Genomic DNA, 12,302 nt, shown 5'->3' on the forward strand with positions numbered 1-12,302 from the left:
TAATTACTAAAAGTAACAAAAGTCATCATTTTAAATTGTGGATGTTTACACCTGGATAAAATTATTATTTTGTAACGAATTCTACACGCCACGGTCTAATGTAGATTGTTACCCCGTTCACTTAGGTCTACCAAAGCTTCTATTTAGGTGCACGATCGCAACTTTAGATACAGATATTCTCGGAGTAACTGCAAGTCGATACCATCACACCGTTATCACATCTATCTCCTACAATGAGAAGAGGTTAAGGCCGTAATCCACCACGCTGGCCCAGTGCGGATTGGTGGACTCCACACACCTTTGAGAACATTTTGTAGAACTCTCAGGCATGCAAGTTTCCTAACGATGTTTTCCTCCACCGTTGAAGCAATATTTTAATTACTTAAAACGCACATAACTTAGAAAAGGTAGAGGTGTTAGTTGGGATTCGAACTCGGCCCCCGAAAGTGAAGTCGAGCTCCTACCCAATGCGCTATTACCGCTTCAAGAACCACCTTCATCGACACAAAAAGATTTTTATAAATTTTAATTTCCGTTTCTGGTTTTGTTGTAGACAAATAATTATGGTAAAGATAATATGAATTAATTAATATTGATACTAAAATTTATAAGATCATATCACTTTTGTATGTAACATTACCGCACATATATCTTTAATGAGAGCCACTCCCCGATATCTATCTTTCGGATTATAAAGCGATACAAGCCGGCTAACAAGAATTAGCCTCTAATGATTTAGATTGACCGTAAGGAACACAACGTTGCGATAGTACAAGCGCTCTGCCTTTGAGCTGGAACCTGGAACGCCCTAGAAAATGTCACTGTCACATGTTCATTCGTGTCTTGTAGTGAAATTGTAAATGACAGTAATAGGAGATGCCGAGAGAATATTATACCACTCGTTAGTCGCAATTATTTTATTCTGCTTCATAAATAACAGCTAGCCGGAGCCGGCTAAGGTTTGCTCTAGCTTAGACTGATATATTTATTTTTCTTTTGGCATCAAAATCGAAATTTCAGAACCTTCGGGATTCGAAGCATCAATCACACTTTCTCGGCCTGAGTGCTTTGTAAATAAAGCCACTGCTGAATTTAAGTTTTTTATTACTTGCAGTATTCATAATTTAAAAAAATAAAAATAAAAATTGACTTAGATATATTATACTAGTTATTACAGAGCTATAGTGTAGATTCGACTAAATCTGTCATCCACTTTTCCGAAAGAACGTTATTATTTTCGGGATAATAAATAGACTTACATAATTTAACCTGACACTGAATGACAGACACTAAAATTAAATAAAAACCTTTTCTTGGTATTATAAGTACAGATATGTAAAAATTCTAAGGATATTGTGCAATAACACTTTTCATGCTGACATTACATCGCCACTCCTCGATGGGTATCTTGAGGATTACGAAGCGACGTACACAGGATAGCGTTAACGATTTATGCACTTGACTGTACACGTTGAATTACCATTTAAATACGCACTTAGTTACGTTTATGAAATTATCGCTGTTATTGCCACTTCTTAAATGTAAGTCGTTTTTGTTTTTCTTTACCTCAATACAAAAGCCAATGAGCTAACTTACTAAAATGGTAAACATCATCATCATATCAACTCATTACCATTCCACTACAGGATACGGGTCTCCTCCCACAATGAGAAGGGGTTTAGGCCATAGTCCAACACGCTGTGCGGATTAGTCACAGTAAACATATTAAAGTATGGAAACTTTATGCACACATTGTTATATCTTGTGTGAGAAAGCGCGGCGGCTTGCTTTCAACCAACCTTGTCATTAACAAATTTATCAATAGTAACCTCGATCTACTCGTCTGCATGGCTGTCTGCCTGGCTGTCAGCCTTGCTGGCTGGCTGGCTTTCTAACTGGTTGTCTGGCTGGCTTTCTGCCTGTCTGGCTGTCTGGCTGCCAGGCTGACTTCTTGGCTGGCTGCCTGGCTGGCTGCCTTGCTGTCAGCCTAGCTGTCTGCCTGGCTGGTTGCCTGGCTGGCTGCCTCGCTGGCTGCTAGACTGGCTGCCAGGCTGACTTCCAGGCTGTCTGCATTGCTGGCTGCCTAGCTTTCAACCTAGCTGTTTGCCAGGCTAGCTGCCTGGCTGTCTGCCTGGCTGGCTGCCTAGCTTTCAGCCTAGCTGTCTGCCTAGCTGGTTGCCTGGCTGTTTGCCTGACTCGCTGCCTGTCTGTGGTTAACATGACCTGAGGCGTAGGTGCTAAGCCTCATGTGCCCTAAATAAATTACACTGGTAACAATGCATTTAAGACAGGCATCTAAAGCTAGACGTGGAATACTGCTTTGCCTCAGAAATAAGCGTTGCGGTAAAACTTCCCTAAATGAACTCTGTCAATAAAAGTTCTATTATTTCTAGTAATTTGTGCTCGATGCCCTCACTGCGATCGCAAGCCTTAATGAGACCTGTGGGCAAGTCGCGTCCAACCGTTTAAATAGGAGCGGCCCGACTTGATCTCGTAGGTTCTTGATATCACATAACCACATATATATTTCACATTTAATTAGCAGCTCGGGCTTACAACAAATTCTCACTGTATCGCGGTGAAATATTAACTTGTCGCGCGTAACGGCGCGCTGTGCTCCAATTCGTCTCATTAGCGACACGGGCCTTTGCCCTACGTAAGGAATACTCGTATAAGTAGCGGGCGCGGACGCGAGTCGATGGCGTGTTTTTTTAGGCGAATTGTCGTTAAATCCATAGCAATATATATTTTTACTAATATGTTTATCGCCATCAACTCACTACCGTGTACTTCTCATGTAAATGTAATTTAAGCATGAAAGTGCCACCTGTGGGCCCTACTTGAATAAAGATATGTATTTGTGACTTTGACTTTGAATTTGTTTATCAACATTTTCCAGTTGTGGGCATCGAACCAACGGCCGTGGACTCAGAAAGCAGGGTTGCTGCCCACTGCGCCAATCGGCCGTCAAGTTAAAGGTGCGTGCCGGGAATTGAAGACGGTCAACCCGTAACGGAGGCTAAAGCCTTTACCACTAGGCTATCACGACTTTTATTTATTTAAATATTTGCGTAAATATTCCATCAAACCGCGATGCGATTAGTCCCGTGGCCGAAACATATATACCGCTCCCGCGTACTGTGTGTACTCGCACGACTTGCGCAAACCTGCTTCATTTGGCTCATTCTCTTGGTACAGGTAAGTATTACGTGCATAATAATAATGTCAACTTTATGCTAATATGATAATTTAATATCTAAAGCGAGTATTCTCTAACCAACAAACTACACATAAGTAGGAAAATGCCGGGTCCTGGAGCCGCCTATCCAGGTACCTACTACTATGGTACTGCTACACAGAGCTTAGTAAATTACCTATACAAACCTTAAAGAGGCCATGAACATTTGGGTAGGGCTTCGACTTCCCTTTCGGGGGGACTGACCTTCATCCCCATCACCTATAACTTTTCTTAGTTATTTGCGTTTTAAGCAATAATATATATAATATAATATAAAAGCATAATATATATGCAAATAATATTATAGCAATAATATATATAAACTTGGATCACGCGAATCCATTCGTACCAAATTTAAAGATATACTCGTAGGTATAGGTACTTACAGTAGCCTCGCAATATATTTATAATAATATAATCTTTATTAAACAAAACATTCGACTATCGTCTGAGAAAAGTACAGGAATCCTGAAATGAAATGAAATGAAATGAAATGAAATATTTATTTTGCTAAATATGGGTTAATTATTGGTGTTTAGGATATAAAGTTCCAACATATTCTGTTAATACATTAACATGCAAAATTTAGACATTAAGATTTGGTTTAGACATTAAGTCATCTTAATATTAATCTTATTTGTTTTCAATTATATAAAATAATGTTCTGAGATTTATAGTGTTATATTAAATCATTGTATTAGTTATTTAATCACAATTCTAAGTTTGAATGTCAAATAAATGCAATTAAAATTAAATTAAATTAAATAACATGTCAGAAAATTGAGGTCACGCACACATGCAAAATTAAGCAGGGACCACAGATATTTCATGATAACCATAGCAGTTAAGGTATTCTGCGATGGTATAAAATGATTTGTCACACAACCAAAGAAACAGTTTCCTTTTAAAGGTTTTCAAGGGTAGTCTTTTTACATTTATTTCAATTTTATTATATATTTGGCAGCTCATTGCATAAGGCGATTTTAAAGTCAGTGCAAGTCGGTATTTTGGTATTACTAATTTATTTGGATATCGCGTGATACTTTTTGGGTTTAAATCAGTCTTCTTTTCAAAATACTCAATATTTCTATGTACGAATACACATACCTCATATATGTATAAGGAAGGTAAAGTTAGTATTTTATGTTTTTTAAATACAGATCTGCATGATTCAGTAGGATTCATTAGGAGAATGCTTCTGATACATTTTTTCTGTACTATAAAAAGTTTATTTAAATGAATGGATGAGCCCCATATAACTGTGAGAAATTGGGTTATGGAAGATTAAAAACGACTCGATGGATAGAACTGAATTTAATATTATCCAAAAATATTATTATTATTTTATTATATTTAGCAAGGTAGGTAATACGTCTATCACCTAGCAAACTGTGAACAACAATGAATGAGATGGCGCTGGTACATTACTTTTATAACATGTAACATTCAAAGTACCTTCTCAAATATAATCATAAATGAAGATTAGTTTTTGTATTTATTTGTAACATAAACCAACACGCCCCCTCAAAAATTAATCGACTTTTATACAAATCAACTTTAAGCAGAACATAATTACCTCCTTGCTTTATCTCTGGGAGTTACATAATAATAATAGCCCAACATTTGTTGCACAGGATTAGGAAAACCCAGTAAAACCTAATCAGACTATTTTATTTACTTAAATTAATGTAAATTAAGTATACAATTGAAATCATCTTTATTCTATCTTTATATAGATTATTCTAAACCCATTTTTCTCCTCATTTCGTGGAAAGTAATGGCAGGTAACGGTTTCGTCAAGGCATCAGCGAGCTGTTGACCTGTGGGAATGTAATTTAATTTTATTACATTTTTCTCAATTTGTTCCCTAGAAAAGTGATATTTAATATCAATATGTTTTGTACGCTTATGATTGGTTGGATTGTTTGCGATACTTATACAGCCATTGTTATCTTCATAGATTATAATTGGGTTTACAATATTTATATTTATACTAGCTGCTAATGATTTAAGCCATAAAGCCTCCCTAACAGCTTCAAATAATGCCATATATTCGGCTTCGGTTGATGATGCCGCTACTGACATTTGTTTTTTAGTACTCCAGGTAATGGTACACTGTTCAAACAGTTTAAATAAATACCCGGTTGTACTTTTCCTATCTTTCGTATCATTGCCACCCCAATCTGAATCTACATAGCCACAAAGAATGTTATTATAGTTACACCTTCTGTACGTTAACTTTAAATCAGCTGTACCTTTTAAATATCTTAAAACTCGCTTCAGACACTGCCACAGTTCTTTATTATTTTTATTGGTATACCTGCTCAGTATATTAATGCAAGAACTTAAGTCTGGCCGAGTACATATCATAACATACATTATACAACCTATAACATTTCGGCATGGCGCATTATATTTCTCATCAGAATTTAATGCTTCATATTTCAGTTTATTTTCTAATGGGGTATGTACAGGTTTACATTCGTGCATTTTAAACTTATTTAGAATAGTTTTTATGTACGCACTTTGATCTAATGTGATTTTATCATTATACCTGCTAATTTTGATACCTAGAAATAGTTTTATATCTTGTAAATCTGTCATTTCGAATTTACTCATTAAATATCTTTTAAAATTTTCCATTATTTCAATATCACCGCATACAATCACTAAATCATCTACATATAATACTACATATATATTTTTGCTTACATCCCCTTTATTTAATATGTAAATACATCTATCAACTGATGAATTTTGAAAACCTTCCTTTATTAATGCTGCCTCAAATACTTCAAACCAGCATCGAGCAGCTTGTTTGAGCCCATAAATAGATTTATTTAATTTACAGACGTAATTATTTTTATTAAATACACCCTCAGGGACTGTCATAAAAATTTCTTCTTTTAATTTCCCATTCAGAAAGGCTGTTTTAACGTCCATATGATGAACCAACAAATTAAATTGATTGGTAAAACTAATTATAAATCTAAAACTAGCTATTCTTGCAACTGGTGCGAACGTTTCATTATAGTCTGTTAAATATTCTTGACTAAAACCTCTCGCAACCAGTCGGGCTTTGTATCTCAAAGGTTTTCCAAATTCATCATGTTTTATAGTAAAAATCCATTTGCAATCTACAATATTTTTACCCTTAGGCCTAGGTACTAAATCCCATGTATTATTTTTTAAAAGAGAATCTAATTCACTTTTAATTGCATTTTCCCACTGAGATCTATCATCCCGAGTTTTAATCTCGCCATATGAACTTGGTATTTTGTATAACATTGAATTAGCACACATTATATAATCTTCGTTCTCCTCAGAGTACGAAATAGGGGGTAAATGTTTTAACCTTTCACTTCTCCTAAGTTCACAATTATGATCTGTGTTTTCATTTTCATTTAATAAAGAACTTTCAGAATTATTCATTAGTTGCTCGGATTCGTTGGTTTGTTCATGGATTATTTTGCGAATTTTATTGGGACACATGTGTTCATCAGATTTAGATTTATCTGATTTATGACTGTCAGAGTTACGAGACTTAACTGATTTTGAAATATTTTCAGGATCAGTTTTATTTTGAGAATTTTCGATATTCCCTTCAGATCTAAGCACAGGCCTAGACTGTAGAAAATTATTCTCGTCAACTATGACGTCTCTAACTACCACATGTTTTTCGCATTCTGGGTTCCAAACTTTGTATCCGTTTGGTTCATAACCCACAAGAATACCTTTCCATGATTTATCATCGAATTTTGTTTTACCGGTTTTATTATGAACGTAAACCGTTGAGCCAAAGACTTTTAAATATTTTATTTGTGGTTTCTTATCATGCCACATTTCGAATGGTGTTTTAGAACAGTTTAAAGCTTTTGTCGGGGTTAAATTAATTAAATAAACTGCAGTTAAAACTGCATCGCCCAAAAACACTTTATCTAATTTAGCACCGTTTATCATGGAACGCGCTTTTTCGGTTATAGTTCTAACCATCCGTTCAGAAACGCCATTCAGTTGTGGAGTTCTTGGAACTGTCAAATGGTAGGTTATACCTTTATCAACACAATAAGTTTTCATTTCGGAGGATAGGTACTCTCCACCGTTGTCACAATATAAATTGACTAATTTTAAATTAAACTTAGCCTCGCTCTTTGCAACAAAATCTTTGAAAGCAGTGAATACTTCTGATTTATGCGTTAATAGATATGTAACACAGTAATGAGTATATTGATCAACAAAAATCACAAAATAATTTTTGTTGTTAATAGTTGTTGGAGAAATTGCGCCGCATACATCTGTATGCACTATAAATAATGGTCGCGTTACGTAACTTTTATCTTTAGCCTGGTTGAACGGTAGTCGGCTCTGTTTTCCATTTATGCAAGCCTCGCATAATTCATCATTAGGTAAGATGTTATTGATTTGATTTGAATCTTCAACCATATCAAGATTTTTAATTTGTAAAAATTTAGTTTTACTAATATGACCAAATCGTTCATGCCATAATTTGTAACTATTTTTGTCACTATTGCACACTTGGGAAACAGATCGACTTATGTTCATACAAGCCATTAATTCTAAAGTAATTAAATTGTTTTTTAACATACCTTGCATAATGGTTGTATTACCATTAAGTATTTCCGCTCCATTTTTATTGAAAACAATTGTCAATCCAGCACGCTGCATTCTCGATACCGATAGTAAATTGTAGGGTACCTCTGGACAGAAAAGCACCTCTTCGAGAACACCTTGTATTCCCGTGTTGCTGGTAACCTGTAGAGTACCTTTTTTAGTAGCTGAAATAAATTCACCATTTTTAGCAATTGAAATTTTTAAGGGTGGCTGTAAATCAACAAAATTAGTAAAAAAATCTTCTCTGTTTATAATATGATCCGATGCTCCTGAATCCAGTAGAAATGTAATTTTATTTCTATGCTCATTGATATGATGTTCACCAGTCATAAATGCAAAACCAGAATAATTGTTGGATGTGGATGGCTGATTAATGTCAACTGTCTGGACGGTTCTATTTCTTTCCGTAGATTTTTGCTGTTGCATTCGTTTGTAATAGAAACAGTCAGATTGAACATGATTTCTACGTCCGCAGTAATGACACTTAACGTATGACTTTCGTGTAGCTTTATTTTCCTTTTTATTAAAATATGAATTTTCAAACTTCCGTTTACGATTGTTAAATTTAGAACGTCTTTCGACGTGCAATACTTTTGCGCTTGTATCACTTGCTTCGTTGTTTAACTTTACTTCATGATCCAATAGTCTTGTTTTGACAAACGCCAATGTCAAATTATCTTCCGACAATGTTTCGATCGCAGTTATAACTCCGTCATAAGTTGAGGGTAGTGTGAGTAATAAATGTGCAACCTTATCAGTTTCTTCTAATTTTGCTCCAGCCGCTAATAAATCCGTGATCAAATCGTCAAACACAGCGAAATGTTTTATTAGGATAAAGTCACTTTTTAACTTTAATGACAATAACTTTTTACGTAAGGCCAATTGTGTCGCGATACTTTTTCGTTCGTAAAGTGAATCTAAACTCTTTAAAATATGTTTTGCTGAACTTTCTTCCTTTGCAAAACAAAGATAGGAATCATTTAAATACTCCACGATAACACTTTTTGCAATCCGATTATTTTTCTCCCACTCACCGCATCCAATTTGTGGGTCTTCGTCAATCGCATTTATAACATTCAATTCACTTAACAACGCACGTATTCTAAACTTCCAAACACTATATTTTTCACCGTCAAATGGTTTAATATTTCTCTTTGTCTTCAAACTGTCCATCCTATTAGCGTGAAAATAACCACTTGATTTTAAACTTTTCATAAACTAATAAACTACGTAATTTGCGTGTTCTGGGCCCATAACCTGTGAGAAATTGGGTTATGGAAGATTAAAAACGACTCGATGGATAGAACTGAATTTAATATTATCCAAAAATATTATTATTATTTTATTATATTTAGCAAGGTAGGTAATACGTCTATCACCTAGCAAACTGTGAACAACAATGAATGAGATGGCGCTGGTACATTACTTTTATAACATGTAACATTCAAAGTACCTTCTCAAATATAATCATAAATGAAGATTAGTTTTTGTATTTATTTGTAACATAAACCAACAATAACTATACCGTAGCGTAAGTTTGACATAACATAACCATGGTATGCAGCAAACGCTGCTTCTACAGAGACGATCTGTCTTAATCGTCGAAGTGGGTATACAAATTTGTTAATTTTTATTACAAATGTCGTTAATATGATATGTCCAGTCACAGTGTTCATCTAATTTAATACCTAAAGATTTTACATTATTCTCTATGTCAATCGATTCATTTTTATATATTATTTTTATCACATTTGTGTGGCGTCGTTTGGTTTTAAATTGTATACATTTCGTTTTATTAACATTTACACATAAATTATTACACTCTAACCATTGGATCGTTTGATATAAGGATTTATTTATTTCCGATTCATGATTCGTAATATCGTTACATGGTATAATAATTGTCGTGTCATCTGCGAACAAGATTGACGGATACTGAATGCTTTTAGATAGGTCATTAACATAAAAAAGAAATAAAAGGGGGCCCAAAACACTACCCTGTGGTACACCAGAGTTGTTATTTTTGTATTCCGATTCAAACATAGTCACAGTTTTATCTACCCGCTTAGATATTACAGTTTTTTGTTTCCTATCACTTAGAAATGATTTTAACCAGTCATTAATTTTTCCGCGAAATCCATAACTCTCTAGTTTGTCTAGGAGTTTGAGGTGGTTTACAAGATCAAAGGCTTTCGACATGTCCAGGAATAATACACTTATTGCTTGCCCTTTATCAATTGCTTCTGTAACTACCTTTATTAGTTTAAAAATTGCAGTTGTAGTAGACCTATTCTTTCTAAATCCATGTTGTGTTAAAATATTAAAACACTCAGCATAATTATACATTCTTTTGAATATAACCTTTTCAAAAATCTTTGATAATACTGGGTTTAGAGCTATTGGTCTATAATTTCCAATTTCATCCTTATTACCTTTTTTAAAAAGTGGCTTTATAACGGACATCTTAAGTCTTTCAGGAAATATACCTTGTTCTATTGAAAGATTAATGATATGAACTAATGGTAATGAAATAAAGTTAACACACTTTTTCAATAAAATCGTGCTAAGTTCATCGTATCCTGTTGAATATGTGTTTCTGAGATTCATGATAATTTTTTTTATTTCGTAGGGATCGGATGGGCTGCAAAACATATTATTTGGATGTCTTTTTAAATTTGTAACAGAATTGTCAAAATTGCTCAGTACTCTATTTGATGTTTCAATAAAATATTTATTTATTATAGAACATATTTCTGTAGGGTTTTGTATTACTTTATCATTATAAGCTATATTATTTATTTCAGTTGACTTACGAGAAGTACCTACTCGTAAGTACCTGTGTGGGGATGGGAATATGTTTTTATAATATGATACCGAAGGTAATATTAGATCTACCTAAGTTTAAACAATATATTAAAACACATTTAACAAATCGTGGTTACTGCACGATTGATGAATTCTGACAAGGCTGCTTAGAAGCAGGCCACTTCGCTCTCATCTCTCACAAAACAGAAAATTTTTAAAGATTGTTTAAAATGATCTTCTGTGTTTCTTGCCGGCTCTTCTCGGTGGAATCTGCCTTCCGAACCGGTGGTAGAGTCACTACAAACAGACTTACTTGACGTTTCAAAAGTGCTTTTTAATTAGGCCTACTTGAAATAAATGAATTTTGAATTTGAATATATATATTTCTTATTTGCATTTTAAATTTATACAATTAATAGTTCCTCCAAGTGTAGGTAAACACACTAATAATCCGCACTGGGCCAGCTTAGTGGACTAAGGCCTTAAACCCTTGTCATTGTGGGACGAGACCCGTGCCCTGTAGTGGGCCGAGACCCGTGCCCTGTAGTGGGCCGGTAATGGGTTGATATGATGATGATGAAGATATGAAAATATAAGAAAAACATAGTTATTATTCTTTTGTTTTGTATGTTGCTGTAGGAATTAGTGTCTGTCCGACCGACAGTGGGCTTTACCTCATGAACCCTGTAATAGATAGAGTTGAAATTTTCACAGAGTGTGTTTGTTTATTGCCGCTATAAACTAGTTCGTGATCCGTAGCTGAGCATTCTAACCACTACACCTACGGGGCAATAAGAACTTACTAGGGCACATTTGTAGCATATCACCCAAATTTGCACAATTTAGTCATTTAGGTATAATTTGTTGATTCTCTTATAAACTTTGCCTTCAATAATATATAGATATAAAATACCGAATGGTTTATTAATTACAAAGCAATAACACAATTATTATGTCCATGTCTAGACACGGGGTATTTTATAATAGCTCTATAATATGCCACGGGTACCTTGCGCACGCGCAACTCGCAAAATATTTTAATATTTTATATAATATAAAATGCAGGTATTTTATAGAACGCGCGACGAACCACTAATAATGAGAATTTTAAAAAACCTTTTGAATAATACTAATATTATTGGAAATCCTTTTAAATGGATTCATTAATAGTTATTTAATTCGATGGTAACGTCATTAAATGTTAAAAAGCTATATAATAGTGCAGCGGTGAGCGCTGTGGTTTTAAGTTCCAGGTCCCGGGTTCGATGCCCGGCAAGGGCTATTTGGGAATTTATAATTACTCAATTTTCTTTGGTCTTGTCTAGCGGGAGGCTTCGGCTGTAGCCACCCTACCGACGTGCCGCTAAGCGATTTAACGTGCCAGAACGATGCCGCGTAGAGACCGATTAGTTGTATGGGTTTACTACTTAACTGCCATACTAGTTAACAGGTTAGCCCGCTACTATCTTAGACTTACCACCAGTTTAAAACTGCTGTCAAGGGTTAACTTGCAGTGTAATAAAAATGGACAGCGCATTTGGCGGCCTAAAACTTCTCATCCTGTGAGGAGACTTAGGAAGGTTAATAAAACATATAATTATAAAAAGGTTCAACAAATGAAAATCAT

General features: G+C 34.7%; 1 protein-coding gene across 1 annotated transcript in view; it reads right to left on the reverse strand.

Annotated features, from left to right (window-relative positions):
- The window catches only part of LOC120632529, a 190,885-nt gene that overhangs the window by 100,285 nt on the left and 78,298 nt on the right, over positions 1-12,302 (reverse strand). The gene's annotated exons all lie outside the window — the stretch shown is intronic.

The sequence above is a fragment of the Pararge aegeria genome, chromosome 20 (assembly GCF_905163445.1).
Source record: "Pararge aegeria chromosome 20, ilParAegt1.1, whole genome shotgun sequence".
Lineage (NCBI taxonomy): Eukaryota > Metazoa > Arthropoda > Insecta > Lepidoptera > Nymphalidae > Pararge > Pararge aegeria.